General features: G+C 39.5%; 1 long non-coding RNA gene across 1 annotated transcript; it reads right to left on the bottom strand.

Moving 5' to 3' along the window:
* Window positions 1–8732: 8732 nt before the first annotated feature.
* LOC149188478 (uncharacterized) lies at window positions 8733–10489 on the bottom strand. The gene is made up of 2 exons (XR_016256293.1): window positions 9983–10489; window positions 8733–9467 (listed from the first exon to the last, which is right to left on the bottom strand). It is a non-coding gene; the product is annotated as an uncharacterized LOC149188478 (long non-coding RNA).
* Window positions 10490–21847: the final 11358 nt, after the last annotated feature.

Here is a 21847-nt window from a genome sequence, read left to right as displayed (position 1 = left end):
TTTATAGTGGGAAACCCATGCGTGTGGAGGGGGAGGTCAAGGACCAATCTTGGTATTGCAATTGTTCTTCCACCCCTTTTTTTGCTAGAAAATTCGTTAGAGAGTTAGTTTTATGTTTTTTGTGGGAAAAAATAATGGCATCTCGCTGAGATAAGAGAAGAACTAATTGTTATATACTATGATCCAATCTCCAAATTAGAGAGCTTTTGGAAGGAGGGGAACCATTTAGAAGCTTATAAGAAGCTTGTATTATGATCTTGGAGTTCCCTTTGGATATAATGGGATATAGATGATTGTTCATTGTTGTGCGAAGACCATGGATCAGGGCTTTTAATTCAACTGCATTGTTGCTTTCCTGCCCAATGTATCCTCTGTAGAACATGATAATTTCCCCTTTAAGGTTTCAGATGACTCCTTTAATGTCAACGTCCCTTGAGTTGCCTTTGAGGTACCGTCAAAGTTGATATTATAGTGCTACTACGGAGGAGGCTACCAAACTTCAAAGGAAGGATTAGTAGTTTTATTGGTTGGAGATGCCCTCGTAATCTTGGGGATCTTGAAATTCCAACAGGCCAACATTACCTTCTCTGATGGTGGCCCCTGGAAGTCCTTGTCATCCCATATGGAAAGAAACAATCCCTCCTCAATTTGGTTGTGGAAGAGTCACCAAATTCTTTCCAGAGTTCTGTATTTTTCATTGAAGATTCTTTCATTTATTTCCTTCCATTTTTCCCATGTCAATAGGTTGGGAGTTATTGCCCAAATTCGATTTAGGATTGGAATTTGGAAAGGGTTATTTGCCCAATTCTTGATGGAATGGGCAATGTTATCTTCCACCCTACTGGTAAGTTGGAGACCATGAGCTAATTTTTACCATAAGTTATTTTCTATTGCACAGGTGTCGTATAAATGATCTATTGATTCTTACTCAACTTTGCACAAGCAACACCCAATAAGACCTCGGAACTTTTGATAAGGTTTTCCCAGGTGAGAGTTTTTCCTCTAAAAAGAATCCAAGTGAAAGTTTTCACTTTTGGCCAAAGTGTCATGGACCATAGTTCTTTCCAAAAATGGCCATGAGCTTCAAGCCGATCTTGAGTCATGAGGTGGTATGCCTCCTTTATAGTGAAAGTTCCAAAGTTGTTGTAGCCCCACCTTAGGACATCTGAACCTTCTTTCTCCCTTATGGATCTTTGTAGGAGAGCTTGCTGCAGAGAATTTATGTTTTCCTTCATGTATTCCTCCTTGCATAGGAAGTGTTATTTCCACCTGTGAACTCCTATGAATCCAATGTCAATCCAATATTGATGAGCCAGGTTTAGTCCTGTGTTCTGAGCTATATCTTAATTGAGAGGTGTTGTGAGGATGCTACCCAAGCCTGGAAGTTGTTGCCAGGAATCTATCTAGAATCACACTGCTTTTCCATCTCGAATTTCCTATAAACTATGAATCTGAACCAAAGTTTTGTTGAGGCTAGCAAGGTTCCAGATGAGGGATCCTTATGTTTGAGTGGAGAGATGAATGAGATCTTGCTTTGATGTATCCCTAGCATATTTGATGTGCCATAGTAGAGCCCATGGTTTCACCTTATACTTCATCCAACGCCACCATATTTTGGTTCCCAAGACTTTATTACCTGCTTTTGGTTCATGCAACCTCGTCCCTCCTTTTGGCTTCATGAGGCACAGGGTCTCCCACTTGACTAAAGACGATTTTTTCTTAAGATCAGAACCTCCCCAAAAGAATGATTTTTGAAGGTTTCTGATGGTTTTGAGAACCCTTTTAGGGGTTGCTAGGATGGAGAAGAGATATGCAAGCATGGCTTAAAGGTCGAATTTGAGGAGAATAAGGCGACTTGAAATGTTAAGGGATCTGAAGGTCCGACAACTGAGTTTGAAATTAAACGTGTCAAGAAGGTCACGCCATGAAGAGTGCTTAATGGATGATTGAGTGAGAGGGGCCTCGAGGTACTTAGAAGGGAGAGAGGCGGAGGAGAATCCCAAGATGCACTGGATGTTCCTCTAAGTGATGAGAGGAGTGTTGAAGAAGAATGTTTGAGACTTGTCTAGATTGATGGAGTTGCTTGAGGCTGATGAGAAGAGGTCAAGGATGGCTTTGACTAAATGGTGATTCATGAGGAGGGTGGCATCCACAAATTGTTGGTGGGATAGGGTGAAGTTGTCATGAAGGACGAAGCATTTAAGAGAGATTTCTGAAGAGAAACTTTGATGGATTTACCAAGACTTCCGCAATGAGAATGAAGAGAAAGTGGGAGAGATGATCTCCCTGTCTGATGCCTCTTGAGGGCTTGAAAGTGTCAGAGGGAGAGCCATTAACAAGGATGGAGAAGAAAGTTGTTGAGACAAGTGACATGACCCATTGGGTCTAGTGGGTGTTGAAGCCAAAAGAAGGAAGAATATTTTCAATGTAATCGTAGTTGAGCTTGCTAAAGGCTTTGGACATGTTGAGTTTGATGAGCATGCCTAGATTTTTGATAGATTTGAAGGAATGGATGACTTTATCAATAAGGATGATTCCATCAAGGATCAATCTTCCTTCTACATATTAACCATACTACTCTAGGGAAATGAAGAAGGGAAGAATGGGTATCAAGTAATTGGCAATGACTTTGCTAATGATTTTGCAAATAACGCTACCTAAAGCTATAGGATGATATTTACTTGGAGATGTAGCATTGTCCTACTTTGGGATCAGAGCCATGAATGTGACATTGAAGGCCCAAAGGATGCATTTGTTGGTCCTTGAGTCTTCTATGATCACTATGACTTCCTTGTGAAGAAAGTGCCAACATTGCTTGAAGAAGGTACTTGTGATCCCATCGGGCCTTGGAGTCTTACCATTTTCCATTTGTTGTAGAGATTCAATGACCTCTGCTTCATGGATAGGTTTGATGAGGGAAATATTCTAATCCTCAATGACTAATTTAGCAATATTAGTCATGATCTAATTGATAACTTCCTTGCATTGTGGTTGAGGGTATTGTAAGAGATTGGGGAAGTAATTAATTAGCTCGTTTTCAATGTCCTCCTATTTCTCTAAAGTTTCCATTGCTTCATTACGTAATGAAGTAATCCAATTGTTGGAGCAGTGCTAAAATGCTAGACCTATGAAAGGAGGAAATATTTCGTTCTCCCGCTCTTAGCCAATTGATTCTTCATTTTTGTTTCCAATAGATCTTCTCTTGGTTGTAGTGTTCCTCTAATTGCCTAGTGAGAGCTACTTCCTTATCCTTGGACTCCTTTGCGCAACCATTGATGATGATATCCTAATGGAGGGTGGACATCTCTTTTTTCCAAGATGTGTTTTTCATGGAAGATATTTCCAAATTCTTCTTTATTCCATTTTTTGAGGAGAAGCTTGATTTGTTTGAGTTGTTGTTGGAATACATACATTTTGGAACCTTTTAATTAACCCATGTCATGCCACCAACCTTCAATTTTGTTGATAAGATTGGTGTCCGAGAGCCAAAATTGTTCAAACTTGAAGAAGCCTTTGAGAGGCTCACTGAGGGATCTCTAAGAGAGGGAGATGGGATAGTGGTCTGATCCTACTGATGGGAGAATCTCAGCTGAGATTATGTGGCCACCTATGAGAAATTGTTCCACCATTAGGCAGCGGTTTAAGTGTGAGGAGATCTAAGTTCTGCCCCCTCTTCTATTATTTCAAGTGAAGATGCAGTTTGTTGTTTTCATGTCCACCATGTTTGTTTCTTCTATGAAATTCCACAGGTTCTCAGACTCTAGCTCCAAATTTCGTTTTCCTCCTTTATTTTCTCATAGAGAGGTAATGATGTTGAAACCACCCCCTATTATCCATTTACGCTAGTCGACCAAGTCCCTTAAGGAATGTTGATGCCGAAGCATGTATTTTTCTTTGGTTGGGGCTTTAGGTCCATAGACATTGGATAGGAATCTGTGTAGGTCTGACCCCAAAGAATGAAAGGAAGCTGAAAGAACAGAGGAATTCATGGGCACAAATTCCATATTGATCTGAGAGGGGGCACGGGAAATCCCTAGACCTTTAGAATCTCCTTCCACATCTACTGCGATGATCTTGGCCTTTTTCCATAATCCTGCCATTATGGATTCAAAGTATTTACAACAACATTTTGTTTCTTGGATAAACAAGATTGTGAAGAGATCTTGTTGGATTTTCCAAGGCAGAATACGTTGTTTGGAGGGGCTATTCAGACCCTTAATGTTCTAGGATATTACCTTCATGGTAGAACAAGGTTTTAAGAGGAGTAGATCTCTATGATTTGCTTGTATTGACCAGAGTCTACCAGCTTCCGTCCTAGGGTATCCAAGTGTTATAGCGATGATTTTCGTCCTCTTTTCTTGAAATCCTTGTTGCTCTTCTTCTCGTCATTGGTAGTGATGATTTGAACTCCTAGTTGCATTGATGCTTTGGTTTTGTGGAGGGTTGTTGCTAATAGGTTGATCTACTTGGGAGGAATAATATTCATAGCGTTCTTGCGACATGCATCTTCTAGGGTCATCAGATCTAACCCTTCTATATCAGTGAAATCTTCTTCCTCAGTTATAAGAATGTCCTCTTCTTGTTGTGGGTTTTGATTTTTCTTGTTGATCATTAAGGGTCACTTCTTTGAGGCCTTTCTCTTTGTCCTCTATGGTTTTCTGCTCGGATATTTCAAGATGACCTTCCTTTGCAGGGTTCTTGAGCTAGCTTGGGGATTCCTCTGGGTGGTATCCTAACACATCAAAGCTATTACTAGTCATTTGGCATTTGGGAGCTGCAGTGGTGCTAGATTTTTTGTTATGGCACTTCTTGGAGTGGATCTTGGTGAATCCATCTGTGTTTGTTGCACTAGATTTTTTGGATTCTGGTTTTGGATCGTTCGCAAGGCAATCCCTACAGAGGTGCCCATGCTAATGGAATTTCCTGCACCGGAAAGGAACATACTCATAGTCTAGGATATGGAATCAATCCTTGTCTTTAGATTCCAAAGCTACTACTTTAGGAAGAAAGCTTGAGATGTTCATACAGACATAGATTCAAGCATAGGAAGTGTAAAAGCAATGTTTTGTTTACTCTAAGAGGCAGAAAAATTTTCCAAGGTTATTTCCTATGTCTTACAAGGTTTTTGGATCTCAGTTTTGATATGGGAGGGAGTACATGTAAATCCAAACAAGGGCTTGGAGAAGTCTTCCTTGTCTGGGTTGAACCAAGTCATCCATTGACGCATATAAAGACCTCCTGAGTTGAAGTATGGACCTCCTTCCATTATCACTCAAGTCTTCTTGGAGTTGAGTTTGACATTGTAGTGAGCCTTAGGTTTCTAGCGCTACACAATCCAGTGCATGAGGTCTTTCTCAGTTGGCTAGATCCCTATGAAGTTGCAAATCAAGGCATGATCTTGCATGAACTGAATGTTTCCATTTAATCTTGCAGGGGAACACGTACCCTTGAAATCTTTGTTGATTTCACGATATAGGTATTGGTGTTACTTTGAGCAGAGGTTTCAATATGTTCTTGTTCAGTGCTAGTCGTTGCATCAGCTAGGATGTTGTCAGCGCTTTTGGAGTTTTTTGGGTTAGACTTGGTAGAATGTGGTAGATCTGTTGATCGGTAGAAGTCAAGGTTGTCGAATGGACCTGAACTACGGGAATGGTTAGAGGGGCCAGAGGCCCCTCCTCCAAGGGTCGACATTATGTCGAAACAATCAACCAAGGGGGCTTGGAGTTGGAGCATCGATGAGAAGAAGGATGAAGGACAAGGGTTGACGACCAATTGCCACCATAACTATGTTGTAGAGCGCTACCATGGGAGCCCAATCAAAAGAGACTTACGATGGAAAATTAATTGAATGGAAATGAGAGTATTGAGCCAAATATTACATGAAAGAGAAATAACAAGTTATTTGGTTTGCACATTAAACATTTTGGGTAGTATTGTTTTCATCTTGGGTATTTATTTAAAGGAAATCAATATTTATATTCTATTAATATTTGTGTTGACGAAAGAGAATTTGTTAAGTAGTAAAAAATATAAAACACTTTATACTAGATATATAAATTGAATATTAAAAGTTTCGTTAATTATAATAGGGAATATATATAATTAAAAGTATGCATACAATTATAGCAAAATTATTTTTATTTTTTCATTATAATGTTATAAGTGTATCATCTAATATTATAATAATAATAATTTGATTTTAAAAATAAAACTAAGCTAGATATTAAATTGGTTTTATGATATATCTTTGTTTGTGAAATAAATCATTCATTTCTTAATAGTAATCTAATTATTAAATTTAATTTTAAAGTCACAATCAAATTTGACACCAAATTAATTGAATAAGATCCCTTATTTGTATAATAAAAAACCCATCTCTACATAATAACTTTAATTTTACTATTAAAAATTTATACAAATATACATACTCTACCTCTTTTAAATTTCAATGTAAAACCTCACTGAAAAACACATCTCGTAGACCATTAAATATTGATGTAACATGTTGATGCCTGCCCGCTGTACTGCTATGTCATTGTCATATCCCCATACATGCCAACGCAGCTCCCTGTTATGTCATTGGCATATTCCTATAAATGCCGATGCAGCGCCGCATGCGGACCGACCATATCCAATTCACAAATCCCCTGCTGCTATATCCTAGTGTCTATTCTCGTCACAATTAGGTCAAGAATGCTGAAACCAATGAACTATTCACTAAATTAATATAAACCAAAATTTTAAGGCCAGGGTCATGTGCAATCTTTGCTCTCTCCAATGTTGACTTCATGCGGGTTTACTCCTGAAGATGCCGAATGTGAGGAGGAGGATAATATGGCTAAAAGGGCATGCGTAACACTGATGACATAGCAGCAGTACCAGTGGCTCTCGCTCTGGACCAATCGCTTACTTGCCTTTAACAAAGCAATTTTGCTTTTGAAAACCGTTTAGATTTACCCTCATGGAAAATAGACGGCGACAGGGGGTGTCACTACCATTTCAAAATAACCCAACAGTCGAAAATGGAGGAAATGAATTTCTCTGGTTGCTTGCGGGCAAAGTTTTGTTTTCTCCGTTTAAACAACGAAAAAAAATAAATATGAAATTTGAGCCTTTTATAAAAACGCAGCCAGTCACTGGCATCTTCAACTACTTCTTTACTGCTGTTGTTTATCAGAGTGTGCTTTGCTTTCCTAGCATCTAGTTAGGCGAGCAAATTGTGAATAGTAATACTAGAGAACAAACTATCTGGAGATTCTTACTGTGTACTCATGGCGGAGCCTGACCCTGGCACTGGCACTGGAAGAGGCAAAGTCCGAGGAAGGAAGTCTAGGCTTCCTCCAAAGCGCGGAAATGTCAAAAGGAAAATATTTACTTCCATGGCTGCACCAGTTCTGGCATTGCTCAAAAGAACGGGAACAATTTTGGCCAAAAGCGTTCACTCTTCTTGCAGTACCTGCTGCCCCGGAAAGGTCTATCCGAAGGACTTAATTCAGGGGCAGTGAGGCTGGGGATTACAGCTGTTTCTAGGTTTTGTAAATAGATACAGATAGTCAGTTGTTTATTTGTAATTGTTATTGCAGTTTAGTGGTTAGGAAGGGCATTATCATGTAAACAGTTTTGGCATCCTCATAACACTTGCAGGTGTAGAGATCCTGTGTGAGGGGAAGGGTAGCCCCCTTGTGAAGGAAGGTGTTTGACTTTCAGAAAATGGCTTCCTTAGAGACCTTCCCTTTATCATCAAAGTAGACCTTAATAGAATAAGTAGATGATGTATCTCCTCCAAAAATTTGGTAGGTGACATAGAGTACCATGATTTTTTGCTGTGGTACAGTCATGTTTAAGATCTTGTGTGAGAGTGAGAAACAGTACCATGATTTTTTGCTGTGGTACAGTCATGTTTGAGATCTTGTGTGAGTGAGAAAGAGTACCATGATTTTTGGCTGTGATAGAGTCATGTTTGAGATCTTGTGTAAGAGGAAGGGGCAGTTCTTGTATGTGAAAAGAGGTGTTTGATTTTCAGAAAATGGCTTCTTTAGAGATCTTCTCTTTATCATCAAAGACTATCTTTAATAGAAATCATTTTTTTAATGTTATATGTAGAAGATGTATCTCCATTTTTGGAGGTGTGACAGTACCATGACTTTTGCTGTGGTACAGTCATGCTTGAGATCTTGTATGAGGGGGAACGGGGAGTCCTTGTATGTGATTGGAGGTGTTTGATTTTCAGAAAATGGCTTCTTTGCAGATGTTCCCTTTATCATCAAAGGAGATATTTAATTGAAATCATTTTTTTAATGTTATATGTAGAAGATGTATCTCCATTTTTGGAGGTGAGACAGAGCACCATGATTTTTGGCCGTGGTACAGTCATGCTTGATTTCTTTTGGAAAAAAATAGAAAAAAGGAGTTACCGTTTGTAATCAATAGCTTTCTGAATATATCGGCCAATCGGTTATGTTTTGGAGTTTAATCAATATAGTTCTTAAGTTTTCAGATTCTAATCTAAAAATAAATTTACAAATTCATGCACAGAATGGCATGCTCATAAGTTCAGGCTCCCATATTGTTTGAGACATCAAAAATCCTTAAATTCATTTGCATTTCAACTCTAGAAATCCCTCAATATAATAGCGTTCATGATTTGTCTTCTAAAGCACCAATATTTGGCAAAATCCATACCAGGGCACTATCACTTGATCTGTACTGTAAAATATGGTTACAGACATCAGTCAATATTAAGTATAAAGTTTTCAATATTAAGTATAAAGTTTGAAAACTTCCATCAAAGATTTGGGCAGTTATTCTTATCCCGAATTTTCTCTTGAATATCAGATTTTGTTTACGAATGCCATGTCCATAACATTTCACCTCAATCTCGTCTTTGGTAACTTGGACTGGAAAACAAATTTCGAAAAGGCCTACTGTCAGTCACTTAATTCCATGATGACAGAACAATTGCTCTCTACACATGTTTCAGTTGATCTCTTAATTGAACTTGTCTTCTGGATAGTAGATGTGATTGACAAGTTCCAAACCATCACTCCCACAGCCTTGGAAATTTCTACGAATGTTAATGAGAACTTGCTGCTTAACCATATTGGCAAGGGCTTCATTTTTCCTTAACAATAAGATCCTGCCTTCTAATATTTCCAACAGATCCCAAATAACCCATTCAACCGTTGCAATTGATTGGAAAACACTTTCTGTGAGTGTGATTAGGATTCTTTGAAGCAAAGAAAAATGAAGCTCCCCTTCTGACTCTTTAGTAGAATCCTTATCTGATCAACTCTTCCATCTCATCAGTAGTTTGTCTGGCTGAGTATGGATGACACTCCACAAATTTTACTCAACTGCATTTGAGTTATCAAAACATCCAAGGATTCCTGGAAAGCATAGGTCCAGCCACAAATGACTAGACTGTCTCTGCGTCCCACTTTCCCTAATCACTCTGTTACCACCTATCCCTGTAATTTTCACAAATGAGTTTTTCCTGAGATTGATACATGTGCACGTGAAGAAAACGAATTTACATCATCCTGTATTCTTGTCTATAAGGACTTGATCTTTACACAATAAGTCTTTCTCCTTGGAAGAACAGTGGTAATATCTTATCTGTTTTAATCACTAGGGAAGAAATTTTGCTTGAATGGTTTTAACAGATACCAGAAATGAAGATATAACCCCAACTAAATGATATTTCCATATATTAACAGAATAACTGTGGGCAAAACGATGTGATTTCTCGGAAAAATGCTGTGCCACTAAAAGGTAGTACATCTACAATATCTGAGCTACTCTGCTTCAGACTGAAAAACCATTGCGCTTGAACAGTAAGTATAACAGAAAAATAATAAATGAATACGCAGTGTAAATTAAGCACAGGATTATAATTGGATAAAACAATTTGGCAAAAAAGACCTCCACGAATAAATGAATGGAAAGAATAATGATTCACGAGGTTGTTCACAGAGAAATATACCGTAATGTTGGCGGCTGGGTTTTTTCAATTTACATCCGCTGTCCAGTGCTGCCTCTTTGCATATTTCCAGCCTCTGCCTTACCCTCTCTGTTTCCTCTTTCCCGCCAGTGGAGAAACTCCAATTATTACTGATGAGTTAGGGTTTGTAACTGCTTTCTACTTGGGTCAACATGGCACTCTGTTTTCCCCCCTTTTTTCTCTTAATTTAAATTTCCAAATGCGGGACAGAGCAACATTCAAGGAGGGCGCGTTGCAGAGTCAGGGTTTCTACATCCGAGCTTTTTCTTGGCATCCTTTACTGGCTTTTCGAATGTTGCAGGTGTCGTTTTGAATGGAGAGACAGAGCCTTTGTCTGTCCAGCCCAAGGCAGAGGATATTCACCCGCCCCAGAGGGAAGCCATCGAAAAGGATTTCAGACCAAAAAACGCTGACACAAACACCCTTAAACATAACAGATATGCGGATCCTATTTTTTCCCTTCAGGGAGATGGGGAATCTTATTTGTATTTTTCCATTGATATACGTCTTGCCTGTATAATGGTTGCGGGTAGACATTTTCTTACCACTAATTTATTTATTTATTTAAATATTATTTATCAATGGATATATTTTGAAATTTAGTTTATATATATATATATATATTATTTATTTTATTTATTAGGGTTACAATTAAGTTATACATTTTATTGTTTATGGGATAAGGATATATTTTTATATAAATTTGAATATTAAAATTTATGAAGATGTATGGACTCTATTTTTTCTAGATTTGAATCTATCATCTTTTATAAAGAAGTACATGTTTTTAACCTGATTTCACTAGTTACACATGACCATAAACCACTTGGAACATGTCTAACCTATATATTTTCATTAAACCTCAATTTTTGACTTTAAAATATGCGAAATGTGAGATCATTTTACCTTTAGACAATGTTGTGTCCTCATCATCCGACCATACACTACTTAATCTCCCCTGCCTCTAGCCAAGTATACTTGAACAACCAACTGCCAAATGTGAGACTGTGTATTCATCTAAACCAACACATGAAGTTCCATGAAGATCATGTCCCTCCTTTGTCAAACATTAATGTATCTTTGATGTATTTGTCAACATTGATGCCTTACCATGGATAATAGGTAATCTATCACATTACCATGTCATGTCGTCATTTGTTGAAGCCTACTTTTTAGTCATGCCTTGTTGGTTATTCATCCTACTTGACAAGACAACCTTACTCCTCCTAGCCTTGGGCAATGTTGCATCATCACCAACCAATTATAAGAAACCTATTGTTGACTCCCTTGAGCCAAGCACACTTGAACATTTGACTACCCAATGTGAGACCATATTATCATCCATCTAAGCCGACATGTGATAATCCATGAAGATCATGCCCTCCTTCATTTGATATTCACATATCTTTGATGCATTTATCAACATTGTTTTCTTGCCACAAATAATGCATACAAGCTATCACATTGCTAACTCATGGTGTCCTTTATCAAAGCCCTCTAAGCAACACCTTGTCAATTGTTCGTCATGTTGGAAATAGCAACAAGAAATGCTATAAATAGCATTTCAATTAGCAGCGTTGGACATAGCAACAAGGAATGAAAAATGGAAATGCTAAAAATAGCATTGCTATAAATAGCATTTCGGGATAGATTCCAATTTTAGTTAGTCCCTGAACTAAAATTGAGAAGTAAAATTCGAATTTGATCTTAGCAGTTGTTTGTAAAATAATTAATTAATTCATCTTGAGTTAATTAGTTGTAGGAAATCAAACATGAAGTCTATGTGAAGACATGCAACAGTTTCTCCATTGATTGAGGAAGTTATCCCTTGATTAAAGGATATCATGATGAGTTGTAATGAGTTAGCTCAGTGAACTGAGTTAAGTCCAGTTAGGTTAGTTCAAATAGTTTGTTGAACTAATTGTGAGTTCAGTTAGTTAATGCATGCATGCATGTAACTGTTGCACTTCAAATAATTGAATATTCTCTCATAAATAACTCATGCATGTCAGTTCAGTCAGAGACCCAGTTGAGATCAGAGGAAGGGACAGTGTACTATCAGTTGGAGGATTTTTCCTATATAGGAAACTCATCCATGCAGAAGGAATTATCTCCTTCAGGACTGCATAGTTACTATTGAGTTTAATGTGTTGTGTGAGAGGTGAATTCACACAAGTGGCAGCATTGGACCCTAGGAGAAACTGCGCAAGGAAATAGGAGGCTTGGAGGGCAGAGGAGAAGGTTTGTGAGAAGCCTTTGACTGTCTATGAGTAGCAGAGGGATTGTACTGAGAGCTGGATAGCTTGTGAGCTAAAGCTTTGTGTAATCCGGACATATTTCCACTTGTACGATAATATAGAGATCCCGAGAGGCTTTCCCGAGAGTATTCTTCTGTGTTCATGTGTGATTGATTTCTCATTCTCAGTTATATGTGTTCTATTTGATCTTGCTCAAATTCGATTAAGCTTCCGCAAGTTTGTTGTAGAAGTAGATCTTGTATTTTGCTTTAGTATATTGCATAATTTGTTGATCTATAGTGGGAATTTCTACATGGTATCAGAGCAAAGGTGATCAAAGCAAAGAACAATATACAAAGAAGGGAGAAGTTCGAAGTTTGAAGTTTGAAGTTTTTGATTATAGAATTCGAATTCTTATCACATCTCAAATTTCACCAATGGCTTTCAATGGTTTAAGACTCGAGTATGCCCTTGATGGCAGCTCGAATTATATAGCCTGGAAGGATCACATGGAAGCAGTATTAAAGGACAACAGTCTAAAGAACTTCATTGATCAATAAGTCCCCAAGCCAGCAGCGACTAATGCTACATAGTTGGCGGAATGGAAGAAATGTGTGGCTAGAGCGAGGAGAATCCTTCTTGAGGGAGTTCGAGACCACATTGTCTCGAGTTTCCATGGGAAGGAGACATCGTTTTCAATGTGGAAAACATTGAAAGATCTATATCAGAACAGAAGCGATCAGAGGAAGTTGGCGCTGAAAGACAAGCTTTGGAAAATCAAATATGAAAAGGGCGACACGATCTCTACATATCTGAACAAGCTCAGCACTTGCAAGGATGAGCTTGGAAGTGTAGGGATCATGACAGTTGATGATGACATGGTGAGTCTTACTCTCCTCAGTCTTCCTAAGAGCTGGCGTAGCTACCAAGACTCGGTAAATGGAAGAGAGAAACTACTAGATTGGGAACAACTTTGGTCAGATCTGATGCAGGAGGAGATAAGGAGAAGCACCAGAGATGGTTCTTCATCCAAGGAGGATGAAGAAAATTGCGCCTTAGCGAGTAAGGAAAAGAAAGGGAAGGAGAAGGATTCTCATCCAAAATCGAGTTCTTCCCATGGTGGGAAGAAGTTTGACAAATCGAAAGTGTGATGCTTTCATTGTCATGAGGTGGGCCATTTTGCAACAAATTGTCCACTGAAGAAATCCAAGATGGGATCCAAGGAAGGATCTGAAGGTGAGGCATTGGCCTTACAGTTCAAGTTGGATTTCACCCTCTTCGCATGCATGGTTTCATCCATGGTGTGATGTGGTTGGTTTCTTGACAGTGGAGCTTCATTCCACATGACCGGCGATAAGAGTTTGTTCAGTACCTTGGAGGAGAAAGATCTCCAAATACTCATAGCGATGGGTAATGATGAAAAGTATAGTGTCTCAGGAGTAGGAACAATTGTTTTTCAGAGGGAGCATGGAGCTCGCAATACCTTGACAGATGTGAAGTATGTGCCAGGACCGAGGAAAAACTTGGTATCGATTGCAACGCGGGAAGACAAAGGCTATGATGTAGTCTTCAGTAAGGGAAAGGTTTTCCTTAAACACGTCACCACGAGACAAGTGAAGCAGATTGGTTCACGAGTCAAGAACATGTATGCTCCTGAGGTTCAAGATGCATGCAAAGCCTTGAGGAGCAAGGCAAATGATGGAGACTTGGTGGTTGAGAGGGAGAGTACATTACCTCTCAACATGCAACACCAGAAGAAGTCTTAGACAATTGTGGAGGAGCCACAATTGAAGCAGCTTCAGGAGGTTGTAGAGCAGCCACAAATAGAGAAGCCGAGAGGAGACCGAGTGGAGGCATCCACTCATGCAGATACCTCCAGTAGGGGGGAATTTCGAGCCATGTGGGCAGAGGGATCACATGCATCCATACCTCCAGGTCAGAGGTGGGGCGATGTGGAGTGACAGTCTCAAGAAGGTTGGAATAGGGGCAGGATCATTGAGGTACCCAACCTCTTTGATTAGACCTTGTTATGGGAGCCTTGATGAGGAATAGAAAGACTGACTGAGTGGGTAGAGACAGATGCGGATGGAGTGGCAGAGAGAGCTACAGTGCAGGAATCCCAAGACAGCGCAAAGCTAGCAGGCTGCAATAATGCGAGAGGCACAAGAGTATTGCACCAGTGCAGGATGGCACAGAGAGGTGTGCAACGGTGCGAGATGCATGGAGTGTTGCAGCAATTCAGAGGTCACAGAGGGAGCACTTGTTAGCGGTAGAGGAAGCTTCAGCATCAGAGGATGTTTCTAGCCCAACAGGGAGGTCAGTTGGAAGATTTTTTGTTTCCAGAGTTGCTGGAGCAACAACACTTGGTAGAAGTGTTGCATGCAGAACATTCCAAAGGTTCAGGACCGACTTCGAGTTGAATGCCTTTCTTGTTGAGAGGGAGTGTTGGAAATAGCAACAAGAAATGATAAAAATAGAAATGTTAAAAATAGTATTACTATAAATAGCATTTTAGGTACTAGTGTTGGACATAGCAACAAGGAATGAAAAATGGAAATGCTAAAAATAACATTGCTATAAATAACATTTCGGGATAGATTCCAATTTTAGTTAGTCCCTGAACTAAAATTGAGAAGTAAAATTCGAATTTGATCTTAGCAGTTGTTTGTAAAAAAATTAATTAATTCATCTTGAGTTAATTAGTTGTAGGAAATCAAACATGAAGTCTATGTGAAGACATGCAACAGTTTCTCCATTGATTGAGGAAGTTATCCCCTGATTTAAGGAGATCAGGATGAGTTGTACTTTGAGTTGTAATGAATTAGCTCAGTTAACTGAGTTAAGTCCAGTTAGATTAGTTCAAATAGTTTGTTGAACTAATTGTGAGTTTAGTTAGTTAATGCATGCATGCATGTAACTGCTGCACTTCAGATAACTGAATATTCTCTCATAAATAACTCATGCATGTCAGTTCAGTCAAAGACCCAGTTGAGATCAGAGGAAGGGACAACGTACTATCAGTTGGAGGATTTTTCCTATATAGGAAACTCATCCATGCAGAAGGACTGCACAGTTACTATTGAGTTTAATGTGTTGTGTGAGAGGTGAATTCACACAAGTGGCATCATTGGACCCCGGGAGAAATTGTGCAAGGAAATAGGAGGCTTGGAGGGCAGAGGAGAAGGTTTGTGAGAAGCCTTTGATTGTCTATGAGCAGCAGAGGGATCGTATTGAAAGCTGGATAGCTTGTGAGCTAAAGCTTTGTGTAATCCGAACATATTTCCACTTGTATGATAATAAAGAGATCAAGGTTTTTAACTGAGGCTTTCCCCAGAGTATTCTTCTGTGTTCATGTGTAATTGATTTCTCATTCTCAGTTATATGTGTTCTATTTGATCTTGCTCAAATTCGATTAAGCTTCCGCAAGTTTGTTGTAGAAGTAGATCTTGTATTTTGCTTTAGTATATTGCATAATTTATTGACCTACAGTGGGAATTTCTACAAGTCCTCTATCAAATCCCACTAAACAACAACTTGTTAGCGTTCCATCCTACTCAATAAGACATCCTTAGTCTTACTAACCTATGAACTAGCACAATGTGCTAATTATTCTATAAATCAGTACAAGTCAGCTACCAATACTTCCAAAACATATAAACTCGCCATGATAAATATATTTAATACACATATTATCAAAGTCATGGATAATAATCCCTTGAATATACTCAATACACCCTTCATCCTACCATGGCTAATAATCCCTCATGTCATTGCTTTAAAAGGCATTCTCCAAGCCTAGTCACTTTTGATGATTAACGTTGAACCATTAATGTGGTGCATCTAAGCCCACTCCACTTCAATGGGTAGCACATTTAATTGTAATGATTAACTCTTAGGAGCAACGATAGCTTAGAAAAGGCTCCTTAGACTCCATTGTGCTTTTGTATTCAATTAAATCAACTTTGAATAGGGGAAGGGAATATTTACTTGTGTACTTGTGATTAGTGAGCAATTATTGTAAAGTTCAGCTAACATTTTTTAAAGACGTACAACTATTTTCTTCAATAATGGTTTATGTTGGAGTTTTATGTATTAAAGGGAGGTAGTTGTCTACGGAGGCAGAGGAATTGTTCGGATGATCAAAAGTGACCGGAATTTGGGCAAAAAAAAAAAATCTTGTATAGCCAGTGTTTGAATCATGTTTTTGATGGTGGAAATGGATTCAACACCATCAAAAACTGCTAAGGCACCTAAAATTATGAAATTTGACAGCTTTTACTTGGATTTACAAAAATCCCTGCTATATTTTTTCAAAATATGGTTAGAATTTCCATAACTTTCAGGGCAAAAAGGCAGTCTACAGCTCAAAAGGAGTACCACGGTCTCTTAAATCATCTAGAACTGAGTGTAAAGGTGTAATTCATCTTTTCATGTGCATAGCATACATAGTGCCATATAAGGTGTTCTCTATTGTGAAAATTGTTTGTTTTACGAAAAAATGATAAACAATATCCATCACGAAGAGTTTAGGCCCCAAACAAAACATTAATGTGATATGGGGTGGGTGGAATTATGCATATTTATAGAACCTTAAATAAACTTTTTATTATGTCAAAGGTTTTAGTTAGAAAGTAAGGAAATAAGGAAATATTACTTATACATTTTTTAAAATAATAATAAGGAAATAAGTAAGTTGGGACAATTAGTTCTTGCGCTTCCAATTTGTTATAATAATGAGTTCTGTGATATCTCCAATTTTGATTTTTTTTATTTAACACGATTAACTAAGTTTATTGGGGAATGCTAAGCATAACAAAAAATTGTAATCTGAGCATTGGAGACATTTTTGGTACATGGGACTTAGGAAAAATCGATTTTGTGGAAAGGAGGTCAAAATATTAGGATGAGGGACCCACAAGGAAAGGTGAGGCAACAATTATAAATAGAGGGTTGAAGGCATCATTGAGCACCTTTTGATAATTTGACATTTACACATTGTTTCTCTAGTCAGCTGAGTCACAAGTGTTGTTTAGCACCAGAGGTTTCCAATGGGGAAATCTCACCCTCTTCTTTGGTGGACCACAAGTGCCACCCTAGGGAGGTATTGTCACGATTTGTGGAGACTTGTGGGACCAGCCTTAGGTTATACGACTTGCATTAGCTTCAGCCTGGATGCAAAAGAAGAACCACACAGTTCTTGGGTGAAGCGGGGTATTGAAATTAGAGGCTATACCATTACTGGGCAATTCCTTGTCCAAATTGCAAGTGAAGGAAGAGAATTTATGGGAGTTGAGAGTGCCCTTCTTAGCAAGATAGATTTCTTTGGTTGGGCTTGCATAGACTTGTCCTAGGACTGCGTAATCATTTGTGAAGCTAATTGTGGGTAGGCTTGAGAGAAGGATTTAGGAGTTGAGTTGTTGGGATTTCATTTGGAGGGCCATTGGAGGAGGATTGTTGTAGTTTGGAGAGCAGAGATTGATAGGAGCAACCACAGTAACAGAATTCGAATTTGGTGGAGGGTTAAGCTGTGAAGGGTCAAATTTTGAAGTTTGGAACCAAGGGAAAACCTTTTTAGGTTTTTTTGGGTTTTTGACAAGGATCTCATATCTAAAATTGCAGAATTTTATGGGCAGATTTGAGGGGTCAAACAGGGGTCCCAACTCAGCCAGCAACAAGAGGAGCTAGGGGAAATTTGGGCCAAAATTCTAAGGTCAACATTTGGCCAATTCCTTCGTGGGTTTTTGTGGGTTTTTGGTGGAGAGCTCGGGGTTAATTTCCTAGAATTTTCTGAGCACTGGAGGAGGCCCTAACAACAGTTCTTCACAGCTAGCAGCATATTTCTTGACAGTTTTAGCACAGATCCAAGAGAGAGTCGCATCAAATTTGGGAGGGAATTCTTATTATTCATTTGGGCTTAGCTAGCTTGCCTTGAGCAAGCTCAGGTGCACTCTTTCCAACACCTCATTGTACCCTCTTCATATTATAATAAAATGGCTCAACAAAGTAGTTTTTGGTGCAATCTCATGGACGGATTCATGTGTTTGATTTTCATGGTTTTTATGTCTATGTTTGCTTTGTTATTTAATGTAAAGATTCCCTATGAATATTACAGTGGCATCAAAGCATGACCTTGGTCAGCTGTGGGGAGGCTAGCAAGATCATGGATCATTTGATGAGGCAAAGGCAACAATTAGTGAGGTAGAGGCAACAATTAGTGAGGTAGAACCAACAGATTCTAGAGGGGATGCAACGACTGATACATAACCAACACAGAAGCCAAGTACATACACGCGCATCCCAGCAGTACAACACCCACACGTATAGTCAATTTGACCATCCTACCATGCCTCATTCCTTGGATGAATAGGAGAAGGAGAAGTATAGTTCAAGGGTTGGATCATCATGTAGAGGTGGGTTGTTAGAGGATGAAACTCGAAGGCGATTTTGCTGGTGGAGACCTAGTTTTAGACATCAGGAGACTGATGAGGAGGTCAAACATGAGGTTGAGGCCACACAGGGTTGTGAGGAGAACGTAGATACACATAGCGTGACACAAGAGCCACCCTTGTGGGAGTTTCCTTTGGTAGACCCGATTGACACATTGGTGGAGACAGTTGGGCACACACCCATGGGACCATCCATTGATGGGGTGCTAGTAGGCACAGAGGTACCCAGATCTGTGACAGAGTTCCCAAACGATAGCTACATACAGCAGCATGGAGAGCACCTTGAGAAGTGTGAGCTAGATGAGGATGTTATGCTTGAGGAGGTATCTGTGGTGGGGTAGCTCGAGACTCCGGTTGAGTCCATGATGGAGGAGGATGGGTAGTCATCTTTTGGGTTTGCCATTAGCATGGAGTAGATAGATGCATAGGAAGCTAGTAGAGTTGTAGTACTTCCATTCAGTAGCTCTCTTCAGGCTTACGTAGATGGGGCCTACAGTATTATTAGGCTACCTATGCACGTTGGAGGGAGAGTGCCTAAGTTACATAGACAGATTGTATATGTTGACCAGGCCAGTGAGACGAGGTGACATGAGTTGCGTAGGGCGCAACACTCGCATGATGGACTTGCTATGTATTTGGGGACCCTTGCATTTGATACCTCTCATGGGGTTGGGTGGCACAAGTTATTTAGTTGGTACCTGATAGGGCTGACTAGGTTTTTTGATACATCCATGGTCGGGAGCATAGTTTAGCAGGGGTCGTGGTTTTCTAGAGGGGCTCAAGGGTTGGATCATCATTGGGACCCAGGTGGGACTCCCCACCACTCCATGGATTGGGTCAGTCAGGGTAGTAGCAGGATGGTGGATCCAATGATTGGAATCACCCCCATTTTCATATTCCCACCAGAGTTTTGGGCAACACCCATGACAGGTCGAGCTGACAGAGGGGCAGGAAGACTCCATGAGTTGTCTTAGCATGTTGGCCGTGTGTGGGGGAATAGGATGATCAATGTACCTTTGTAGGAGGTTGTTAGAGGTGATGGCATCGACAAGCCATTGGACAATTCCTTGTATGGAGAGGAGGATTTCCCATGTATATATGGGGCACAATGATCGTCGAGGAGCAACACCTTAGGGAAACCCCCATAGGTACATAGGGAGATTCGCATGTTAAATCTCTTAGGGAGGATCAGGAGGGGAGATCCACTTATCCGAGATTATGGAGATCCATTCATCAGAGGACCTGGTGATGTGACTATAGAGGTGATGATGTCATTCATGTGCTGGCCAAAGCGTACTATCACAACTTTAGGCCATGACACCCATAGATGCGTAGGAGCATCCAACGTTGAGCAGTGGTTGGAAGGTGGACATGGAGGTGCATTGTGGTGCGTCATAGTGTGTTGGATTGTGTTGTGGAGTAGGAGGAGTAGCTCACATCACATTGAGTACATGGATACTTGGTGGTATGTAGTGACATATGGTGTGACACAATGGGCTCTTGGAGTGTCGCCTCCAAGGAGACTTATGGGCATGGACGTTATATTTAACATCAGGAGCAGCTCACCCTAGACTGATGGGGATGTTGTTGAGCATCTAGGGACAACATGTTCAGCAGATACAGGTCTTTGATTGGGTTATCAGCAGATCTGAGGTGAAGGGTGTTATAGATCTGATCTAAAAATATATGAGAATACAAATAAACCCAATAAATAACAAGATGAACCCAAGAAATAACAAGATCTGAATATAGAAATGCTTCTTTATTAATATCAAACCCTTAAGGTAGGACAACACCATACATTCACTCCTTAAGGAAGGAGAGCACTCCACAAGCCATATGTCTATTCATACAATAATCCTTGACATCCTTCCATGTGGAGTCTCTAGCCTCTATATAGGCCTCATACATACAATATCATGAGTCATTACCGTGGTTCCCTCAATACCATCTATCTAATACCATGGGCTTATTACATTATTGCTAACTACTTGTGGTCCCTTACATGATACGGTTTAACCACTTTATTTATTACTATTGCCCATCCCATTATTACATTATTCCATTGGGTACCTCCTTTTGTACCCCATATTATTCCCCCCTAGGTATATTACATTCTACCCCCCTTAACATGTTTCATCCTCAAAACATGGGAAGAACACAAATAATAAGATCTACTCAAAAGAGTAGTCCACTGGTACCATGCACGTGCATCTAGCCATCCAAGAGAAAGGTGAACCCTCGATCCAAATGGTGCCTTGATCACTTGAGATGGAAGTTGATCGTGGCGGCTCTTCTGTGTTGATGTGTAGTAGGTGGATCGCCGCTCCTATCTATCTAGCGTGTGGGGGTTGTTGTCCTTGTGGCTAATTCGTTGCCATCTTGTTGGTTGTTTTCTTGCGGGGTGATGTGGGTGGTGATATGTTGAAGTTTTAACCAATAGTGTATCTTTCTTTAATTCACCACTTAAAGGAGCCTGAGTGGTATCTGGTACATGTTGTGGTGCTTGCTGTTGTTTCTTATCTTCCAATATTACTTCAACCACTGAGTCCTCATCTGATGTATTAGTACCTGTACCCTTTTCTGCTTCAACCTCTGTTTGTGTTTGATTGTCGATCATCAAAGGCTCTTCCTCTGATGTGTAAGTGTCATTAGCGCTTTGTGCTTCTGCCTCCATAGTCTCTGCTTGGGTCTTAATGTAAATATCCTGCAATGTAATTTTCTTCTTTTTATACTAGAGCTTCAGGAATTTCTTCTACACATTAATATTGATAGTACCCATGGATTCCATCCAAGGATATCCCAAAACAACATCCATGTTATCCATATTTAAAGTATAAAAGTCACAATTAACCAACACATATTTATCCATATAAAGCTTCAAATCCTTATAAACTTGAACATCCTCATCATAAACCTATGTGTTCTCAATGTGTTTGGCTGGAACTTGCAATTTTTTTGCCAAATTAACATTGATAAAATTATGCTTGCAGCTAGGATTTATAGACACAACGATCTTCTCCTTCTGAATGAATCCATGAACCTGCAATAAGGATATACCAGTAAAAAATAACCCCTTACATGTCTCATTCTTTTGCTTTCTAGCCTGAGACCATTTGTCTAAAAGGAATCTTTCATATTCAGCATTTGAAAGTTTGAGCAAT

Source organism: Pinus tabuliformis, chromosome 3_1 (genome assembly GCF_031772625.1).
Source record: "Pinus tabuliformis cultivar Carrire ecotype Pingquan chromosome 3_1, CPIR1, whole genome shotgun sequence".
Taxonomy (NCBI): Eukaryota; Viridiplantae; Streptophyta; class Pinopsida; order Pinales; family Pinaceae; genus Pinus; species Pinus tabuliformis.
Note: the sequence above shows the minus strand (reverse complement) of the source record. Positions and strands in the feature narration are given on the sequence as shown.